This window comes from Gymnoscopelus microlampas (assembly GCF_963454915.1).
Source record: "Gymnoscopelus microlampas genome assembly, chromosome: 24".
Lineage (NCBI taxonomy): Eukaryota > Metazoa > Chordata > Actinopteri > Myctophiformes > Myctophidae > Gymnoscopelus > Gymnoscopelus microlampas.
The window spans coordinates 1,787,226-1,809,754 of record NC_139961.1 but is presented as its reverse complement, the minus strand read 5'-3'; the positions used below and the strand labels follow the sequence as shown (position 1 = coordinate 1,809,754).

General features: G+C 41.0%; 1 pseudogene across 1 annotated transcript in view; it reads left to right on the top strand.

The window, feature by feature from the left end:
• The window catches only part of LOC311041037 (NACHT, LRR and PYD domains-containing protein 3-like), a 33,531-nt pseudogene continuing 11,002 nt past the window's right edge, over positions 1-22,529 (top strand). The window contains exons 1-7 of the transcript XR_014602952.1: positions 1-308; positions 7,721-8,020; positions 15,449-15,748; positions 16,381-16,662; positions 17,204-17,302; positions 20,170-20,226; positions 21,569-21,625. The product of XR_014602952.1 is annotated as an NACHT, LRR and PYD domains-containing protein 3-like (transcript). The remainder of the gene's footprint in view (positions 309-7,720; positions 8,021-15,448; positions 15,749-16,380; positions 16,663-17,203; positions 17,303-20,169; positions 20,227-21,568; positions 21,626-22,529) is intronic.

Genomic DNA, 22,529 nt, shown 5'->3' with positions numbered 1-22,529 from the left:
TTATTTTATTTCTTAAAAAGATAAACAGTTTTGGACTTACAAGGTTTCCACCTGACAGACAATAATACTGTAAGATCAACAGGTTTCATACAGTCTCACAATACAAGGAAAAGGCGGAGTCAAACCAAGAGACGGACCAGTATAAATCACTGAGTCCAACTTTAACCTGGTTGTGTGTAACATAGGTTGTGTTCTGAGTTGTTCCTGTTGAATCTATTGGTTGGTGATCAGTGATAGATTCATCATGAAGACTGGTCTCCTCTCAGCTGTGTGTGTGTTGGCAGCAGCTGCATTCATCCTGTCATCAGGTTGGTGGATTCACTTTATTTAACATTAATAACATTTATAACATTTATAACATTGATAACGTTGATAACATTTATAACATGAAGGACAACTTGATTCATGTCTGTCACCTGTAGCTGCTTCGAAAACCGACCAGTGTGAATTTAACTCTGTCATACATTGAACCCTTAGGGCACGCTCCCACCGCACATTTATTTTACCTCTGGGGCAGAATCTGCCAATGCTTTGTCAATGTAAATGCGTGGATTCACGGAAAAAATGTGCAAGACCATGAATCCACGCATTTGCATTGACAAAGCATTGGCAGATTCCACCCCAGAGGTAGAATAAAAGTGTGGTGGGACCGTGCCCTTAAGGCTGATTTATACTCGGATGCACACCGGGTCATGCACCAAACAATAGCAGATCTACAAGCTCATAGCCGTTATGAGCTTGGTGGCTTTCTTATAGGGTGTCAAACTGGTGGCCCTGGGGCCGAGTACGGGCCCTTAAGGGGTCCAATCTGGTCCATTCTGTTGCATTTGTAAACTCAGAGTTACAGACCTGTAAGGGTCCATTTGGTTCCATTTACACCTCTCTGTTGTTTGTTCTGAGAGAGTTAAACATATAGTTTATTTGTCATCCAACGTTCAAACCTTACGCTGCCAAAAAGGGGGAGGAGCTATGGAACTATGGATGTGTATCTGAGGAAAAGGAACAGATCTACAAGCTATCAGCGTGTAACATCACGTCATGTGGTTATCTTGTAGATCTGTTTTTTTTAGGAGCGACACCGTTGTAAGACAAAGCATAAATGAAACATGACTCACATACAGCCAGGGGGAGGGGCTGACCGTCTGCTTTACTGAAGCAAAGACACACACAGACAAACGCGCGCACGCACACACGCACACACACACACACACACACACACACACACACACACACACACACACACACACACACACACACACACACACACACACACACACACACACAGGTAGCCTAAGGCTTGCATTAGTCATGTTAAACGGTTATGTATTGTTTAGTTGTTTGAAGCAGAGCAGAGGTTCTGTCTCAATAAAGTCATGTCAGAACAGGATCTCTAGCATTGCTTCATTGCCAGAGATGGAAAATAAATACTCTGTCATTTCATCCATGAATCTACATGTATTCATATGTATTATTTATCCTGCTCTTTATCATTCATTATATTAACTCTATTCATTATATTCTGTCTATGTATGTGTGTTAATATAGTGTTGTGTTGTGTGTAGTCTATGTATGTGTGTTAATATAGTGTTGATGTTGTGTGTTAATGTGTACTGACGACTGCATGCTGGTACAGAAAATACAGATCTACAAGCCCACAACTCATCGTGCTGTGACATGATGTAATGTGAGACAGACAGACAGACAGACAGACAGACAGACAGACAGACACTCATCAGTGTGATGTGGTCTGTTAAGGGCTCTATAAGGGGCGGCAGTGGCTCAGGGGTAGAGTGGCCGGGTAGAGTGAATTGGAAAACCGCAAGGTTCCCAGTTTGATCCCGGGCTGGGGCGCTCCCCTAGAGTTAGTGTCGAAGTGTCCTTGAGCAAGACACTGAACCCCTAATTGCTCCCGATGAGCAGGTTGGTGCCTTGCATGGTTTCCTCCGCCATCGGTGTACGAATGTGTGTGTGAATGGGTTAATGGCACAATCAATGTAAAGCGCTTCGGATAGAAGCGCTATATAAATGCACCATTTACCATTTACCATTTATAACATTATTTTTAGGGATCAACTTGTGTTGTCCATCGCTGTGCTACGCTGTCAAAAGGGGGGAGGAGCTATGTGTGTCTCTGGAAAAGGAACAGATCTACAAGCTATCAGCGTGTAACATCACGTCACGTGGTTATCTTGTAGATCTGTTATTTTTTGGGAGCGGCACCATTGTGCATGAAACATGACTCACTCACATACAGCCAGGGGGAGGGTCTGACTGTCTGCTTTACTGAAGCAATGACACACACACACACACACACACACACACACACACACACACACACACACACACACACACACACACACACACACACACACACACACACCCCCTAACCCTAACTATTTGAAGTGGGCTCTGGATAGAACTGGTCAGTTGAAGCGGGCCCTGTCCTGTCCAGTTGTGTATATATCTTTGTTTTAAGCATTGAGTTTAATCAGGGGTGCATTACTGGCTGGGGCCACTGGGCCCAGAGGCCCATTAAGGCCCAGTAGGGACCAGTAGGCCAGAGTCTTATGTTAATAGGACTTTAGAGTGTGTCTGTCTGTCTGTCTGTCTGTTTGTTTTATGGTTTTGTAAATTCAAGGAAGAGTTTACGAATATTGTCAACTATTAATAGTTGGAATACTGTATTCACTAACACATTTTACAAAAACAATATATCTCTCTGAGAGAGTGTAAAGGAACCAAATGGACCCTTACAGGTCTGTAACTCTGAGAGTGTACAGCCTGTCTTTAAATCAATCAACCTTTATTTGTTTGTATATGTAATTATGTATTGTAGTGTTTTAGGATCCATTATGGAGGTAAATACATGTGTTACAATGTAAATATAATGTATAATAATATAATTACAAGTTACAATGTAAATGTTGTACTGAATGCTAACAATGGGCCTCATTCACCATCCATTCTTAAGAAGATAATATTTCTGTCAAAGTAATTGTCATCTTTAGAGCAGGGGTTCTCAAGGTGGGGTCTGGGGACCCTCAGGGGTCCTTTAAAGCAGTGGTTCTCAAACTTTTTCATGTCAAGGACCCCCGAATTGACACTTATTAGCCCGCGGACCCCCATTTGAAAAGATAAGTCAGGGACCTCCATAAGAGAAGATTTTTACGTCTCTAGCCGTGATTCTCAACCATTTTAATATCAAGGACCCCCAGTTTGACATGCATTAGAGCTACGGACCCCCATTTAATGGCATCTCTATCTCTGGGACCCCAATTCATATTGTAAAATCAATGTTAATTTAACTCTGAGAGTGTACAAATGTAACCAAATGGACCCGTTAGGGTCCATTTGGTTCCATTTGTACAGACCCATAAGGGTCCATTTGGTTCCTATCCATCATTTAGCTGGGGACCCCCTGGAACCCCCTCAAGTATCCCTGGGGGTCCCCGGACCCCACTTTGAGAACCAATGCTTTAAAGGGTTCCAGGGTGTCCCAGGCAACACGAAGAACACTTTAACCTTATTTTATACTTTGGATATTCAAAAAAAGCAGATCTACAAGCTCACAATGTGTCAAATCGCATCATGTTTTCAGCTTGGCTATGTTCAAAGCATTTAGATACATGTTTTTGTAGGGGTCTGAATATTTTCAGACCCCTACAGAAGTGATTGTGTCATGTTGCTCAGTATGATTATCAAACACCTCATGCACTTGAAGGAAGGTTTACACTTTGAAAACTAAAATAATACATCAAACTGTCACACAGAGCCATCAGGTGCAATTCATTGTCAGTTCATATTGTTCAGGATAAAACTAACATGTTAGTAAACTATCTTGTAATATTTATATAACTAAAGATTATAAATGTGTAAACCTTTGAAAGAATGTCAACATGGTCACATTGTTTACTGTCAGGAACTGGTGTTAGGACCCAAGTGCAGGAACTCAAACTCAGAACTCAAACAAAGGCAGGAGATGAAGATCACATAAACTTAACTTTACTTGGTGAAAGACACAGGATAACAGTACTGTGCATACATGGAACATAAAACCTGACACTAACTTAAGATCCAGCACTGAACAAACACACAGACAGAGTCTAAATAGTCACTGGAGCTCATCACCCAGCCAGGCTCAGCTGGTCCTCAAAGGTGACAGCACTCAGGCCAATCAGAGTCTTTGCCTCAGGTAGAAGGGAGAGTAGGAGATTGGCTCAGGGGAAATAGGAGCAGGGCAAGGAAGGGGCAGAGGCACACCCAGTGGCTAAACAGTCACATGATGGACACAATAGGGGACGTGATCGTGACAGTTTATTGTGTGTAGAAAGGAAGCTAAAGGTTTATGTATGGAGTCACATTGCCCTCTACTGGTTACATTGGTGTACTGCTGCTGCTGTATACAGTCCGATGATTATTTTATTGATTTTATTATTATTAATGCTGCTACTCTACATAGTGTAACCTTGTAGATCAGCTATTGTTAAAGGGTCTACACCATGAATTTTAACTTTTTCTTCATTTTTGTGTGTTTTTGGTCTCCCCCACCTCTCTTCTGTTCCAACAAATACCCGACTTCGAGCATGCAGGCTTTCATAGGCTATCTGTGGTTTTCATGTAAATTGGTCTGAAAACAGTCCGTCAGATTTGTTCCCCCACCCTACGTCACGTCTGGGAACAATTCCTCCCGTTTTTCAGTTCTAACCAAAAAAAAAAATCGAAAAAATAAATATATATATTTTTTTTTCATTTTTTTTTTCTTTTTCATTTTTTCTTTCTTTTTTTTTTTACTTTTTCCACACAGAACCAGGACATGACATGCATACGAACTGGCTCAATAGCGCCCCGTGCCAAACAGGACAATGTGGTATTGCAGGTGAAAGTGCTTTATAAGCCAGAGAGAAGTTAGTTGGAATGAGTATATCTGAGGCTTGATTTAGGCTCAAACCTTTTGAAAAACGTTTGAGGGACATAAACAATATGATATCAAATATTATTATTATTTTTTAAATTCATGGTGTAGCTCCTTTAAAACACACATATTGTTAAAAAATGTTGAACAATTATTAAATACAAATCTTCTCTTGTGGGGGTCCCTGACACAATATTATGTTCAGATGGGCTCAATTTAGAGCTCCTTTCAACGGGCCTGAACATTTAAAGAGTTCATTAACCATTTGAACCCCAGCATCCATATTCTGGGGAGACGTCAGCCAAACATAGACAGTATTTTTGGTGTAGAGATTTGGTGTAGAGCAGGGGTTCTCAAAGAGGGTGCTGTGGAGCCCTAGGGTGCTGTGACGCTAGTCCAGGGGTATTTATCAATATCACTTCAGTTTAACCCCTTAAGACCCTCTATACCTGAGATGCACTGTACTTGATACATTCTTTCTTGATCTACGTCAAATCTCTTCACCAAAAATAACAGATCTACAAGCTCATAACACGTGGCCTTGCGACATGTTGTGAGCTTGTAGATCGATCTACTGTTTCTGGCTAACATTCCCTCCAGAATAGAGAGGCTGGGGTTCAAGTGGTTAAATGTCTAAAGTATAAAGTTATTTTCAATCTGTCCTAATGAAATGTCCATACTGTATCTTAGGAAGTATTTACATATTTATGTAGCGGAATATGATATATAGGCCTAATGTATCCTCTAATTCAGGGGTGATTCAGGGGTACCGTGGATGAAAAGGTTATTTACAGGAGACCCTGAGACACAAAGAACTGGTCTAGTCGTCTACAGGGGGAAAAGCAGTGTGCTCCCCCACAGGCATGTCTGTCTGTCTGTCTGTCTGTCTGTCTGTCTGTCTGTCTGTCTGCCTGCCTGCCTGCCTGCCTGCCTGCCTGCCTGCCTGCCTGCCTGTCTGTCTGTCTGTCTGTCTGTCTGTCTGCCTGTCTTATCTGTGATTATCTTAAATAACAACAGCATCTAAACACTACAGAGCACTCTGACTCCCAATGGAATGCTGACACGTTTGCACAAAATAATTGATTCTTCTGTTTCCTTAAATTCTACAGTTGTATAAAATAAGATTTAAACTAGACGCGTCGCAATTCCGGGGAAATTGCAGAGTGTGGTTGCGCCGACGCCGGTCGCGGGTCGCGGCCGCCGGGACTCGAGGAATACGCCGGGAGGAATAACGTCGGGGGCTGCGCCAATTACATTGTGTCGTCACTCCTGAGATCGCTTGCGTTTCATTTTGAGAGGATCGATCCCCCCAAAATAAGGTTTTTGCATCAAACGGTTACATTTTGAGCATTCGTGGCGCCCCCTATGGATCAAAGCAGAAATGCTTTTGGGGATTGGTTTAGTATACCACCCTCGACATGTGATTCAAATTTGGGATTGAGCGGACGTTTCGTTCGTGATTTATGGCATTTTTGGTCAAACGGGCCCCTCCCGCTAACTTTGGAAGCCATTTACGGACGGACGGTACGGACTATCAAAATTCCGCTTGGATAGGTTTATCGCATGGGTCCATAGATCACGTGTACCGATTTGTGTGAGATTTGGAAAAAAATTGAAGGAAAAGGAGCAAAAAGTGTGTTTTGAAGAAAATTCAAAATGGCGGAAAATCTATCCTGACGCAAATGGGCGTGGCCTATATGGGAAGATGCGTCGTGACCCAAGGAATCCAGGTGAAAAGAAATTTTGATTTTACGACCTACGGTTCAAGAGTTATAGGCCAAAAGGTAAAGGGGGCTGTTATAGCGCCACCATGTGGCCGACTGGTGTGATTATTTTCTTAATAATTTTGCAAAAAACTATTAACCTCCCCTCCAAGTTTTGTAACTGTAGCCTTTACGGTTTCCGAGGAAAAAATACTTGAATGGGAGTTTTTGCAATTCCCATTAAAGTGGATGGGGAAATTTAATGCAGAAATAAATCAATATCAAAAAATCTATCCTGACGCAAATAGGCGTGGCCTATATGGGGAGATGCGTAGTGACCCAAGGAATCCAGGTGAAAAGAAATTTTGATTTTCGGACCTACGGTTCAAGGGGACATTTAATGGCACTAATAAATTAATATCAATTAAACTATTCAACCAATCTCTTAGCCCTATACACGCGCACGATTCCCGATTTAGACGGTCATTTTGACATATGGCACAACATTGGGGGATAAAAACTGTGGGAGGAGATGCGGTTTGAAAAAAGTTTATCTATAAAGAAAGAATAAAGAGTATAGAGTACTATAGTCTGGTTGCCCTGTTGGGCAACCACACTAATTACAATAATATTTTTTGTCACAGTAATCTTTACAGCAAAGGTTCTCAAAGTGAGGTGGATCCAGCAAAATGAGGAACAGTTTAAGCATATTTTATACTTTGGATATTAGAAAATAGCCGATCTAAAAGCTCACAATGTGTTGCATCGTGAGCTTGTAGATCGGCTATTTTTTAAACATTTTAATGTTGAATAATTGTGAAAAAAATATTATACACAAATCTTCACTTACGGGGTGTCTGACACAAATGTATTCTCAGATAAGGGTCTGCAGCCAAAATACTTTAGAGTTTCCAACAGGCCAGGAATAGACTTTATGCACAGCAGCTATAATGGAAAGAAATTGGGCCTCTTCCTTACTTCCTTCACAGGCCTTACCAATTATATTAATTAAGGCTTTGTTTGTTTTGTAAAGTGACTGTGAGTACCATCTCATTGCTGAATGCTTTATCTGTTCAAATTGACTGAAATAACTTTCTCTTCACAGCTCAACAAGATGTGATATACATTCCACCACAAGGAGTCCTTCAGCTGCTTCCAGATACTAGCTCTGTTACTGAACCCATCACTGGCTTCCTGTGGAAACATGGACCCAATAAAGCAGCAGAATGGGATCAGGGTTTTGGTCCTGATGTGGATTACTACGGGACATTTAGAGACCGCACAGACCTGGATAAAGAAACTGGACAGTTGGTCATCAACAATATGACCATAGAAGACTGTGGAGAATATTCTGTGCAGATCAACGGTCGACAGATGAACAAGACTTACACGGTTAAAGAGATGAGTAAGTATGAACTGTGTCCTGTGAAGGTCATGTGACATCATGGGTCATAATATCATCATAATAACATGTTTCAATGCATGTCTGTCCAGGCTTTAGAAAGGTTAAATTAAAATTATGTTTTGGTTAAATGGATATTTCACGTTCAAACATGTTTGGGGTCATTGTACTACTCTGGCTTTCAGACAGTTTTTAAGTTGCTTGATTCAGTATTTACATATTTGATATTAATTTTATCAGACACGCCCCCTTCCTATATAAACCCATTGTAACTTTGAACTCCATTTTAACCATGTGAGGTTCATTGAATCAAGCAACTTAAAAACTGCCTGAGGTGAAACACAAAAGCCTGAGTGGACGTTAAAATGCCCTCAAACATGTTTGAAAGCCTCTAACCGCCAACAACAGCCGTTCCAGCTAACTGCACATTGCTGGCTGCTTGTTGTTCTGTCTCCTCATCTCAGAACAATAGTGGCAGTTATGAACGTGTGAAAATAAATATACGTGTATGTGCACCATAACCATTACCTGAGGAAGATCACACAGCCAACACGTGTTTACCTCATCATGTTGTAACTGCAGTCTGGAGACAACATCAGCAGTAATTCTGAGTCTTCATTCTGTGTCCTCAACAGAGAAAGTCCCAACACCAAAGGTGGCCATCAAGGATCCTTGTAAAGCTAACTCTACTAGCTGCTGTGATGCGACACACTGTGAGCTTGTAGATCTGCTATTTTCACTACATTAAGTATGAATGAACATGTTTAAGTGTGTGTGAGTTGATAAATATCGAACCAATGAAAACAAGAGCTTGAGACTAATAACATTGGATCAAATGGAACACAGGCTATTTTTTATTTTATTTCTTAAAAAGATAAACAGTTTTGGACTTACAAGGTTTCCACCTGACAGACAATAATACTGTAAGATCAACAGGTTTCATACAGTCTCACAATACAAGGAAAAGGCGGAGTCAAACCAAGAGACGGACCAGTATAAATCACTGAGTCCAACTTTAACCTGGTTGTGTGTAACATAGGTTGTGTTCTGAGTTGTTCCTGTTGAATCTATTGGTTGGTGATCAGTGATAGATTCATCATGAAGACTGGTCTCCTCTCAGCTGTGTGTGTGTTGGCAGCAGCTGCATTCATCCTGTCATCAGGTTGGTGGATTCACTTTATTTAACATTAATAACATTTATAACATTTATAACATTGATAACGTTGATAACATTTATAACATGAAGGACAACTTGATTCATGTCTGTCACCTGTAGCTGCTTCGAAAACCGACCAGTGTGAATTTAACTCTGTCATACATTGAACCCTTAGGGCACGCTCCCACCGCACATTTATTTTACCTCTGGGGCAGAATCTGCCAATGCTTTGTCAATGTAAATGCGTGGATTCACGGAAAAAATGTGCAAGACCATGAATCCACGCATTTGCATTGACAAAGCATTGGCAGATTCCACCCCAGAGGTAGAATAAAAGTGTGGTGGGACCGTGCCCTTAAGGCTGATTTATACTCGGATGCACACCGGGTCATGCACCAAACAATAGCAGATCTACAAGCTCATAGCCGTTATGAGCTTGGTGGCTTTCTTATAGGGTGTCAAACTGGTGGCCCTGGGGCCGAGTACGGGCCCTTAAGGGGTCCAATCTGGTCCATTCTGTTGCATTTGTAAACTCAGAGTTACAGACCTGTAAGGGTCCATTTGGTTCCATTTACACCTCTCTGTTGTTTGTTCTGAGAGAGTTAAACATATAGTTTATTTGTCATCCAACGTTCAAACCTTACGCTGCCAAAAAGGGGGAGGAGCTATGGAACTATGGATGTGTATCTGAGGAAAAGGAACAGATCTACAAGCTATCAGCGTGTAACATCACGTCATGTGGTTATCTTGTAGATCTGTTTTTTTTAGGAGCGACACCGTTGTAAGACAAAGCATAAATGAAACATGACTCACATACAGCCAGGGGGAGGGGCTGACCGTCTGCTTTACTGAAGCAAAGACACACACAGACAAACGCGCGCACGCACACACGCACACACACACACACACACACACACACACACACACACACACACACACACACACACACACACACACACACACACACACACACACACACACACAGGTAGCCTAAGGCTTGCATTAGTCATGTTAAACGGTTATGTATTGTTTAGTTGTTTGAAGCAGAGCAGAGGTTCTGTCTCAATAAAGTCATGTCAGAACAGGATCTCTAGCATTGCTTCATTGCCAGAGATGGAAAATAAATACTCTGTCATTTCATCCATGAATCTACATGTATTCATATGTATTATTTATCCTGCTCTTTATCATTCATTATATTAACTCTATTCATTATATTCTGTCTATGTATGTGTGTTAATATAGTGTTGTGTTGTGTGTAGTCTATGTATGTGTGTTAATATAGTGTTGATGTTGTGTGTTAATGTGTACTGACGACTGCATGCTGGTACAGAAAATACAGATCTACAAGCCCACAACTCATCGTGCTGTGACATGATGTAATGTGAGACAGACAGACAGACAGACAGACAGACAGACAGACAGACAGACAGACAGACAGACAGACACTCATCAGTGTGATGTGGTCTGTTAAGGGCTCTATAAGGGGCGGCAGTGGCTCAGGGGTAGAGTGGCCGGGTAGAGTGAATTGGAAAACCGCAAGGTTCCCAGTTTGATCCCGGGCTGGGGCGCTCCCCTAGAGTTAGTGTCGAAGTGTCCTTGAGCAAGACACTGAACCCCTAATTGCTCCCGATGAGCAGGTTGGTGCCTTGCATGGTTTCCTCCGCCATCGGTGTACGAATGTGTGTGTGAATGGGTTAATGGCACAATCAATGTAAAGCGCTTCGGATAGAAGCGCTATATAAATGCACCATTTACCATTTACCATTTATAACATTATTTTTAGGGATCAACTTGTGTTGTCCATCGCTGTGCTACGCTGTCAAAAGGGGGGAGGAGCTATGTGTGTCTCTGGAAAAGGAACAGATCTACAAGCTATCAGCGTGTAACATCACGTCACGTGGTTATCTTGTAGATCTGTTATTTTTTGGGAGCGGCACCATTGTGCATGAAACATGACTCACTCACATACAGCCAGGGGGAGGGTCTGACTGTCTGCTTTACTGAAGCAATGACACACACACACACACACACACACACACACACACACACACACACACACACACACACACACACACACACACACACACACACACACACACCCCCTAACCCTAACTATTTGAAGTGGGCTCTGGATAGAACTGGTCAGTTGAAGCGGGCCCTGTCCTGTCCAGTTGTGTATATATCTTTGTTTTAAGCATTGAGTTTAATCAGGGGTGCATTACTGGCTGGGGCCACTGGGCCCAGAGGCCCATTAAGGCCCAGTAGGGACCAGTAGGCCAGAGTCTTATGTTAATAGGACTTTAGAGTGTGTCTGTCTGTCTGTCTGTCTGTTTGTTTTATGGTTTTGTAAATTCAAGGAAGAGTTTACGAATATTGTCAACTATTAATAGTTGGAATACTGTATTCACTAACACATTTTACAAAAACAATATATCTCTCTGAGAGAGTGTAAAGGAACCAAATGGACCCTTACAGGTCTGTAACTCTGAGAGTGTACAGCCTGTCTTTAAATCAATCAACCTTTATTTGTTTGTATATGTAATTATGTATTGTAGTGTTTTAGGATCCATTATGGAGGTAAATACATGTGTTACAATGTAAATATAATGTATAATAATATAATTACAAGTTACAATGTAAATGTTGTACTGAATGCTAACAATGGGCCTCATTCACCATCCATTCTTAAGAAGATAATATTTCTGTCAAAGTAATTGTCATCTTTAGAGCAGGGGTTCTCAAGGTGGGGTCTGGGGACCCTCAGGGGTCCTTTAAAGCAGTGGTTCTCAAACTTTTTCATGTCAAGGACCCCCGAATTGACACTTATTAGCCCGCGGACCCCCATTTGAAAAGATAAGTCAGGGACCTCCATAAGAGAAGATTTTTACGTCTCTAGCCGTGATTCTCAACCATTTTAATATCAAGGACCCCCAGTTTGACATGCATTAGAGCTACGGACCCCCATTTAATGGCATCTCTATCTCTGGGACCCCAATTCATATTGTAAAATCAATGTTAATTTAACTCTGAGAGTGTACAAATGTAACCAAATGGACCCGTTAGGGTCCATTTGGTTCCATTTGTACAGACCCATAAGGGTCCATTTGGTTCCTATCCATCATTTAGCTGGGGACCCCCTGGAACCCCCTCAAGTATCCCTGGGGGTCCCCGGACCCCACTTTGAGAACCAATGCTTTAAAGGGTTCCAGGGTGTCCCAGGCAACACGAGGAACACTTTAACCTTATTTTATACTTTGGATATTCAAAAAAAGCAGATCTACAAGCTCACAATGTGTCAAATCGCATCATGTTTTCAGCTTGGCTATGTTCAAAGCATTTAGATACATGTTTTTGTAGGGGTCTGAATATTTTCAGACCCCTACAGAAGTGATTGTGTCATGTTGCTCAGTATGATTATCAAACACCTCATGCACTTGAAGGAAGGTTTACACTTTGAAAACTAAAATAATACATCAAACTGTCACACAGAGCCATCAGGTGCAATTCATTGTCAGTTCATATTGTTCAGGATAAAACTAACATGTTAGTAAACTATCTTGTAATATTTATATAACTAAAGATTATAAATGTGTAAACCTTTGAAAGAATGTCAACATGGTCACATTGTTTACTGTCAGGAACTGGTGTTAGGACCCAAGTGCAGGAACTCAAACTCAGAACTCAAACAAAGGCAGGAGATGAAGATCACATAAACTTAACTTTACTTGGTGAAAGACACAGGATAACAGTACTGTGCATACATGGAACATAAAACCTGACACTAACTTAAGATCCAGCACTGAACAAACACACAGACAGAGTCTAAATAGTCACTGGAGCTCATCACCCAGCCAGGCTCAGCTGGTCCTCAAAGGTGACAGCACTCAGGCCAATCAGAGTCTTTGCCTCAGGTAGAAGGGAGAGTAGGAGATTGGCTCAGGGGAAATAGGAGCAGGGCAAGGAAGGGGCAGAGGCACACCCAGTGGCTAAACAGTCACATGATGGACACAATAGGGGACGTGATCGTGACAGTTTATTGTGTGTAGAAAGGAAGCTAAAGGTTTATGTATGGAGTCACATTGCCCTCTACTGGTTACATTGGTGTACTGCTGCTGCTGTATACAGTCCGATGATTATTTTATTGATTTTATTATTATTAATGCTGCTACTCTACATAGTGTAACCTTGTAGATCAGCTATTGTTAAAGGGTCTACACCATGAATTTTAACTTTTTCTTCATTTTTGTGTGTTTTTGGTCTCCCCCACCTCTCTTCTGTTCCAACAAATACCCGACTTCGAGCATGCAGGCTTTCATAGGCTATCTGTGGTTTTCATGTAAATTGGTCTGAAAACAGTCCGTCAGATTTGTTCCCCCACCCTACGTCACGTCTGGGAACAATTCCTCCCGTTTTTCAGTTCTAACCAAAAAAAAAAAATCGAAAAAATAAATATATATATTTTTTTTTCATTTTTTTTTTCTTTTTCATTTTTTCTTTCTTTTTTTTTTTTACTTTTTCCACACAGAACCAGGACATGACATGCATACGAACTGGCTCAATAGCGCCCCGTGCCAAACAGGACAATGTGGTATTGCAGGTGAAAGTGCTTTATAAGCCAGAGAGAAGTTAGTTGGAATGAGTATATCTGAGGCTTGATTTAGGCTCAAACCTTTTGAAAAACGTTTGAGGGACATAAACAATATGATATCAAATATTATTATTATTTTTTAAATTCATGGTGTAGCTCCTTTAAAACACACATATTGTTAAAAAATGTTGAACAATTATTAAATACAAATCTTCTCTTGTGGGGGTCCCTGACACAATATTATGTTCAGATGGGCTCAATTTAGAGCTCCTTTCAACGGGCCTGAACATTTAAAGAGTTCATTAACCATTTGAACCCCAGCATCCATATTCTGGGGAGACGTCAGCCAAACATAGACAGTATTTTTGGTGTAGAGATTTGGTGTAGAGCAGGGGTTCTCAAAGAGGGTGCTGTGGAGCCCTAGGGTGCTGTGACGCTAGTCCAGGGGTATTTATCAATATCACTTCAGTTTAACCCCTTAAGACCCTCTATACCTGAGATGCACTGTACTTGATACATTCTTTCTTGATCTACGTCAAATCTCTTCACCAAAAATAACAGATCTACAAGCTCATAACACGTGGCCTTGCGACATGTTGTGAGCTTGTAGATCGATCTACTGTTTCTGGCTAACATTCCCTCCAGAATAGAGAGGCTGGGGTTCAAGTGGTTAAATGTCTAAAGTATAAAGTTATTTTCAATCTGTCCTAATGAAATGTCCATACTGTATCTTAGGAAGTATTTACATATTTATGTAGCGGAATATGATATATAGGCCTAATGTATCCTCTAATTCAGGGGTGATTCAGGGGTACCGTGGATGAAAAGGTTATTTACAGGAGACCCTGAGACACAAAGAACTGGTCTAGTCGTCTACAGGGGGGAAAGCAGTGTGCTCCCCCACAGGCATGTCTGTCTGTCTGTCTGTCTGTCTGTCTGTCTGTCTGTCTGTCTGTCTGTCTGTCTGTCTGTCTGTCTGCCTGCCTGCCTGCCTGCCTGCCTGCCTGCCTGCCTGCCTGCCTGTCTGTCTGTCTGTCTGTCTGTCTGTCTGCCTGTCTTATCTGTGATTATCTTAAATAACAACAGCATCTAAACACTACAGAGCACTCTGACTCCCAATGGAATGCTGACACGTTTGCACAAAATAATTGATTCTTCTGTTTCCTTAAATTCTACAGTTGTATAAAATAAGATTTAAATTACAATAATATTTTTTGTCACAGTAATCTTTACAGCAAAGGTTCTCAAAGTGAGGTGGATCCAGCAAAATGAGGAACAGTTTAAGCATATTTTATACTTTGGATATTAGAAAATAGCCGATCTAAAAGCTCACAATGTGTTGCATCGTGAGCTTGTAGATCGGCTATTTTTTAAACATTTTAATGTTGAATAATTGTGAAAAAAATATTATACACAAATCTTCACTTACGGGGTGTCTGACACAAATGTATTCTCAGATAAGGGTCTGCAGCCAAAATACTTTAGAGTTTCCAACAGGCCAGGAATAGACTTTATGCACAGCAGCTATAATGGAAAGAAATTGGGCCTCTTCCTTACTTCCTTCACAGGCCTTACCAATTATATTAATTAAGGCTTTGTTTGTTTTGTAAAGTGACTGTGAGTACCATCTCATTGCTGAATGCTTTATCTGTTCAAATTGACTGAAATAACTTTCTCTTCACAGCTCAACAAGATGTGATATACATTCCACCACAAGGAGTCCTTCAGCTGCTTCCAGATACTAGCTCTGTTACTGAACCCATCACTGGCTTCCTGTGGAAACATGGACCCAATAAAGCAGCAGAATGGGATCAGGGTTTTGGTCCTGATGTGGATTACTACGGGACATTTAGAGACCGCACAGACCTGGATAAAGAAACTGGACAGTTGGTCATCAACAATATGACCATAGAAGACTGTGGAGAATATTCTGTGCAGATCAACGGTCGACAGATGAACAAGACTTACACGGTTAAAGAGATGAGTAAGTATGAACTGTGTCCTGTGAAGGTCATGTGACATCATGGGTCATAATATCATCATAATAACATGTTTCAATGCATGTCTGTCCAGGCTTTAGAAAGGTTAAATTAAAATTATGTTTTGGTTAAATGGATATTTCACGTTCAAACATGTTTGGGGTCATTGTACTACTCTGGCTTTCAGACAGTTTTTAAGTTGCTTGATTCAGTATTTACATATTTGATATTAATTTTATCAGACACGCCCCCTTCCTATATAAACCCATTGTAACTTTGAACTCCATTTTAACCATGTGAGGTTCATTGAATCAAGCAACTTAAAAACTGCCTGAGGTGAAACACAAAAGCCTGAGTGGACGTTAAAATGCCCTCAAACATGTTTGAAAGCCTCTAACCGCCAACAACAGCCGTTCCAGCTAACTGCACATTGCTGGCTGCTTGTTGTTCTGTCTCCTCATCTCAGAACAATAGTGGCAGTTATGAACGTGTGAAAATAAATATACGTGTATGTGCACCATAACCATTACCTGAGGAAGATCACACAGCCAACACGTGTTTACCTCATCATGTTGTAACTGCAGTCTGGAGACAACATCAGCAGTAATTCTGAGTCTTCATTCTGTGTCCTCAACAGAGAAAGTCCCAACACCAAAGGTGGCCATCAAGGATCCTTGTAAAGCTAACTCTACTAGCTGCTTGGTGGACTGTTACGGGGACGTCACAGAGTCAGGTCCTGTCACCTATCTCTGGAAGAAAGATGAAGGTGAATGGATGGTGTCTGACTCTGGACCAAACTCTAACCGGCTGATTGTCACCAAGGATGAAGATAGGAAAGTTAAAACATTAACTTGTGAAGTGAAGAACATGTTCAGTGTGGAGCAGAGTGATCCCCTTGACAACCTGCTGTATCATGAAGGTATGTATTTACTATGGAGCCGTTATGTATGAGAAATCAAAACATGATTTTGATGCTTTTCACTGTTGTACGTACAGCACTTGAAACACAGTCATACTCGCTCCCTATGGGCCGAAGTCCAGACTGATACCGGGGAGGAACGTGAGAGTGAATCCACGTTATCAGTCTGGATAATGCCAGGCTACTCTTATAGTGCTTGCCATCGTGTCGTCACCACAGGGGGCGTGGCATAGTAGCTGCAGACATACTGGTGGGGGTCAATGTTAAGTCAACCTGTTTTTACCCCACAAAGATGTCCGCCTCTACCAAATGACACTTGCTGACGCCCCCTTCAGGATGTTTGGCACGCACTATTCATTCTGGCAGCTTTAAACCTAAAATAAATACAGGACAACCAGCTGCATTCTGAAACTACTCTACTACGTTACTGAGCCTCCTTCAGTGTGTTTACAATAATTACATCTCCATTAATTAAATTTGTCAACAAAATGCAGAACAAGTATTTAGTATCCTTATCAAATGAAACCCTTTTATCTCCTAGGACCTCCACCCAAACCTACACCCACTGGAGGCATTGTTGGAGGCGTTATCGTTGTTCTCATCCTTGCAGTTGTTTTGGTGCTGGTGGTGAAATATCGTGGTAAGTTTCTCTACTTATTTTAAGTTACACATAACATACAACATGCATGAAATGTTTTCATCTTTAGTTGGTCATACATTGTACTGCCTTTAATGTTATGCTGTATAGTATGTTAGGGCGGGCCATACTCAGGTGCTAAAATGAATATTAAGGAAATCCAAAAAAGAGGGGTGTCTATTTTATGTGTTTTTTGATGGAGAGTTCAAATATGACATTATTTTTTGGATAGGACAACTCTTACCTACATTTTTTTGCATTTTTATATCGCTAATTGTACCCGTTCTAATTAATTTATAAGATATTAAAATCCAAAGGAAATCCTAACATGTGGGGTGTCTAAATGATGTGTTTTTATATGGGGAATTCAAATGTGACATTATTTTTTAGGTGGAATAACTCTAACCTACATTATTTTGTACTTCAAAATGACTAATTTTGCCCTTTTTAGCCTCATTTTAGGATATTAAAAGACATAAGGAAAATACTTTATATTGACAAAGCCAAATCAAACTTACATATTTATTCACAATGGAAGTGCATGTATATCACTGGATACAATTATGAAGATCAATTATCACTTCCTGAACTTTGCTAGGTTGTACAAGTCCTGCTTTGACGCTTTGCCTTAGACATCAGTCTACTGCTGGTCTCCTGAGTCCTGATCCCTCCATCCCTCTTTTCCTTAGAGAAGTATGTAGAAGAAGCCTCAGTCACCATTTTGACAACCCTCTCAATGCTCTGAGTGTGGCAGGGCCAGTTGGGCACCTCCATGGGATGACAATGAAGTTCTTCATCTCCGATGTGTTTAGTATGCAAGTTCTGAGGCTCTGACACACCTTCTGACCAGCTAATCAATCCACCAATGCTGGAAGCATCATAATTGATCTCAGTTGTCCCTATGGTTCTTACAGAGGAGTCCCCCAGCTGAGTGTCTGGGTCTCCTTCTCCCCTGATGGCCAGGATTCCCTCCACCCCCTCAATCCTCTCCTTCTGATCCTTAGCGCTCAGCAGTGTTTGGAGGGTGGATTCATTATGGGCATACCAAGCAGATCTTCTAACAGTTGGCATCACAATGTCCAGTACCTACTTCCTCTGGGACTTCAGGCAGTCCAGCTGAAACAGGATGTGCCTAGGCCCTTCAATCCAGGGCTCCTTGATCTTCACATTGAACCAACATGGATAATACACTCCAATGATGTATTCCACAATGAACTGCAGATTTTTCTGATTCTTTCCTCTCAGTCCATGCTTTGACACCCAGAGCCTGAGAAGTCTGTTTGCTGTGGTGAGCCGGTGGCTGTGGTTTACTGGCCCATTGTGGCCCAATATCCAACAGATCCAGCCTTGTAGGAACCACTCTGTCTCCGAATGCACAAACAATTTGATAGCCATAGTGTTGATCAGTCAAGAAATCTTGAATGACCTTGTAAGGCAGCTTGATCAGTGAAGGGCCATCAGAGATCCTGGTAAATTTTGGATTGATATCCAACTCTGTAGCTGAATCAAGGAGCTTTAGTATTGGTCCAGATAATTTGTTGACAGAGTAGGACCTTCAAGTTCAACAATGAGCCAGCGGAGGGGCAGTTCACCAGTGTGTAAGTTGCACACCAACCAGACCAGGTGTCTTCCCATGTGCAGCTCCAGCTTCCTCACAATACTCCAGCTTTTACACCACTGTTGACATTTGTTGAGTCTCCTCCAATGGCCCACAAGGTCTTATGAAAACCTTTCTCTCTCAGCCAAGCAAAAAGGACCTTAGCAATCTGCACTGCATGTGACTCCTCTTTAGTTGCTGTTTCTGGGGTAAAATGGAACATATAGTTGCTGCCAGGCTCACTGACAACACTATGTTCTTCCCTCATCTTTGCAGGAAAAGATTGGTCACTGCCCTCAGCTTCCATCATTACATTGGTCAGGTCAATCCGTCCATCAAAGAGGATGCAGGACTCACACGCCCCCCCCCCCCCTCCTTCCTGCACTTCTCCTCAAATTCATCCCCCAGCTCTCGTATCAACTTCTCCTGTGCTATCTTGACCTTGTTTTTATCAATCACTTTTCATAGGGTGTCTTCTGTGATGATTCAATCAGAGCCGCAGTTGCTATTGCTGCAGTTGGCCTGAGCGAATTAATTACAAATTAATAAAACAATAATCAACTGCAAATGTATGTAGGTTAGGTTTATCAGAATTGAAACATTTCTTCAGATTTGTGTTTTACACACAAACATCTGTTATTTGAACAGGAATTCTTTATAAAAGCCTCCCATCTTAAGTTCTGTCTTCGAGAAGAAAATCGCTAATTAATCAAAGAAATGGACAATAATCAATTGCAAATTGATGTAGGTTAGGTTTATCAGAATTGGAAAATTTCTTCAGATTTGTGTTTTACATGCCAACATCTGTTATTTTGAACAGGAATTCTTTATAAAAGCCTCCCAAAATATTTTTTTCTTCTAGAAGAAAATCGCAAATTAATCAAAAAATTTACAATAATCAACTGCAAAAAAATGTAGGTTAGGTTTATCAGAATTGAAAAATTTCTTCAGATTTGTGTTCTACATGCCAAAATCTGTCATTTGAACACCCCTCTTTTTTGATTTTCAAAAAAAAAAAAGTATGGCCCGCCCTAATAGTATGTGTGCTGTATGTGGGCGTGTCTATACATGCTGGTATATGTCATACCTTATTTTGGTCTTCATGAACTCAACTGTTTGTATGTTTATGTCGTATATGTCCTCTTATCTTTTATCTTCAGCTTAACAGCTGAAACCTCACATCACTGTTACTGTATGTTGTCATGTCATGTCATGTCATGTCATGTCATGTCATGTCATGTCATGTCATCACTGTGTTTGAATGTCATCCCAGATCGTATAAAGAAGATGTTTTCTTCACGTGGGTCTAAGCGTGATCGTGATCCTGAAGGTGTGTGAGTTAGATAACTTTATTTAAGCAGTTTGTGATGTAACCTGGTCTGGAGTTGAACCTCCTACTAATTCATAATAATTGAAATATGATGTCATTATTAAAACAACATTATCCACATGATATAATCAACCTCCAATCAATTGTTCCAGTTTACTGTGACAACATGATTTGTTTTGGACCAATCTCGTCCAACATGTAATACTTATGATCTCACGAGCCATCTGACAATGTAATTGGCTTGCACAATTAGTGGGAGGGGCCTATCAAAATAAATCCATATATCATGAACATCCAATCAACACCTTTTAATTGCATGTTGCCTGGCCTCTAACACTGTTTCTCCCAGGGGATTCCTTGGGTCTTGACAGCTTCAAGGCCTGGATACAGAAATCTTTAATAGGGGGGGCAATAAGAAATACTGATGGGGCGTGGAACTTTTTTTCCCCTGTTTTTTTCGCCTACTTTGCTTCTTTTGGGCTTGTTTTCCTAGGCTTCTTTCTCTCGCAAAATCTGGCAACACTGCCCATGGCAAATCAGGGCGGAGAATTATTTGAATTGTGCAATGATGCATGATGGAATATGATTAAGGATTTTTTTTTTTGGTGGGGCATTCAGGGCATTTGGGGGGGCATTGCCCCCCCTTGCTTATGCCTAGATCCGGCTCTGGCTGCAACCACCCACACCTTGGGTCGGGGCAACCACACTTTCACCTTTCTAGTGATGATTGTTGCAATTTGCATAATAGGCCAGACACTCATGGTTCTTCAAACCTTCTAAAAATGTCCTTCGACATTTTGACCCAAATCAATTTAATTTGAAAAATAATTAATACTAGTTAATTGTAGTTAATTGGATCTATGAGCACTACCTTGTGCTATGGTATTTTAATTAACATAGTCATCCTCATCTTGCTTTCGACAACCGACCACTCCAAAGAAACAACAGTGAAGGCAAATTGAAAGCTCACACCAACATGAAGGTTTTAGTTTATGAAGCTGAGTGGTGGGGAAATGAATCAACCTGTCATTATTAGAGACCAGGTGTGTGACAGTAGCTTTGTAGAGGGGAAGAAAACAATAACAAGAGAACAAAAACACTTTTCACTGAATAAAAAAGACCTACAGAATTTACTTTTTCATAGTATGACGATGTGCAATTTAATTGTAATACTATTACTTTATTCACATTCTATGTAGACTGATGTGTGTGTGTGTGTGTGTGTGTGTGTGTGTGTGTGTGTGTGTGTGTGTGTGTGTGTGTGTGTGTGTGTGTGTGTGTGTGTGTGTGTGTGTGTGTGTGTGTGTGTGCGTGTGTGTACATGTACGTGTTTGTGTCATAGAATATCCACTAAGAAATGTTCTATCACTAGATGTGAACAACAGTGATCCAGCATATGGTATGTACAGTGTGTTTCTCTTCTGTTACTATACGTGTCTATTGTTTGTTTTACTGTACGTGTCTATTGTGTTGTGATGTGACGCGTGTGCTTGTATTTGTTGTGTGAGAAATTAGGGCTTTAAGTAACTTTTCTCTTCTATACCGGATTTGAACCCGTTTTCCTGCTCAAATGTTGATTTTATTTTACCACTGAGCTAATAGAGCCTGCCTGCTTGCTCAGGGGATAAATTGAATCTTGACCTTAAGTTCAAAATATGTGTCAGATTCTATGTTAGGTGAGACATGACGTTTGACACAATCTAAATGTCTCAATAGAAGAGCAGGGAGATATACGATCACCCCAATTGTATAAGTTATGTATTAACATACTATACAAACAGATTGGACAGAATTACATTTTATTCATTAAAAAATCACACCCAGTGTGAAGTGGGCGGTGTGTGGTCATCACAACATGACTCACTTAAAAAAAACATAAATGTGTTTTTTTTAAGTCCATACTGCTATTCATAGGGCTGCACATGTGTCATGTGTTTTGCTAGCCAATCACAGTCCTGAACTTTTGCAAAGTCAGCCAATCGCATTACAGCTAGTGTCATCACCACTAGCTGTAATGTGATTGGCTGACTTTGAAAAGTATAGATTTGCATTGACTGTGGAAGGGTTAGCGTTGTAGACTGCGTTGTAGACTATTGGCCAATCACGGTGCAGGATTGGTCAGTGTCCAAACCTCACTTATAGGGGGCGGTTACACCGCCCCAAAAAGAAGTTACATAGTGCTGCTTTAAGTGGTTAATTATTCAATAATTTAGATGGCCAAAGGCCTTTTCGATAACTCCTCTTAACCTTTTAACTTTAAAAAAGTGACGTCTCATTTGAGGACCACAGTCTCCATAACATGA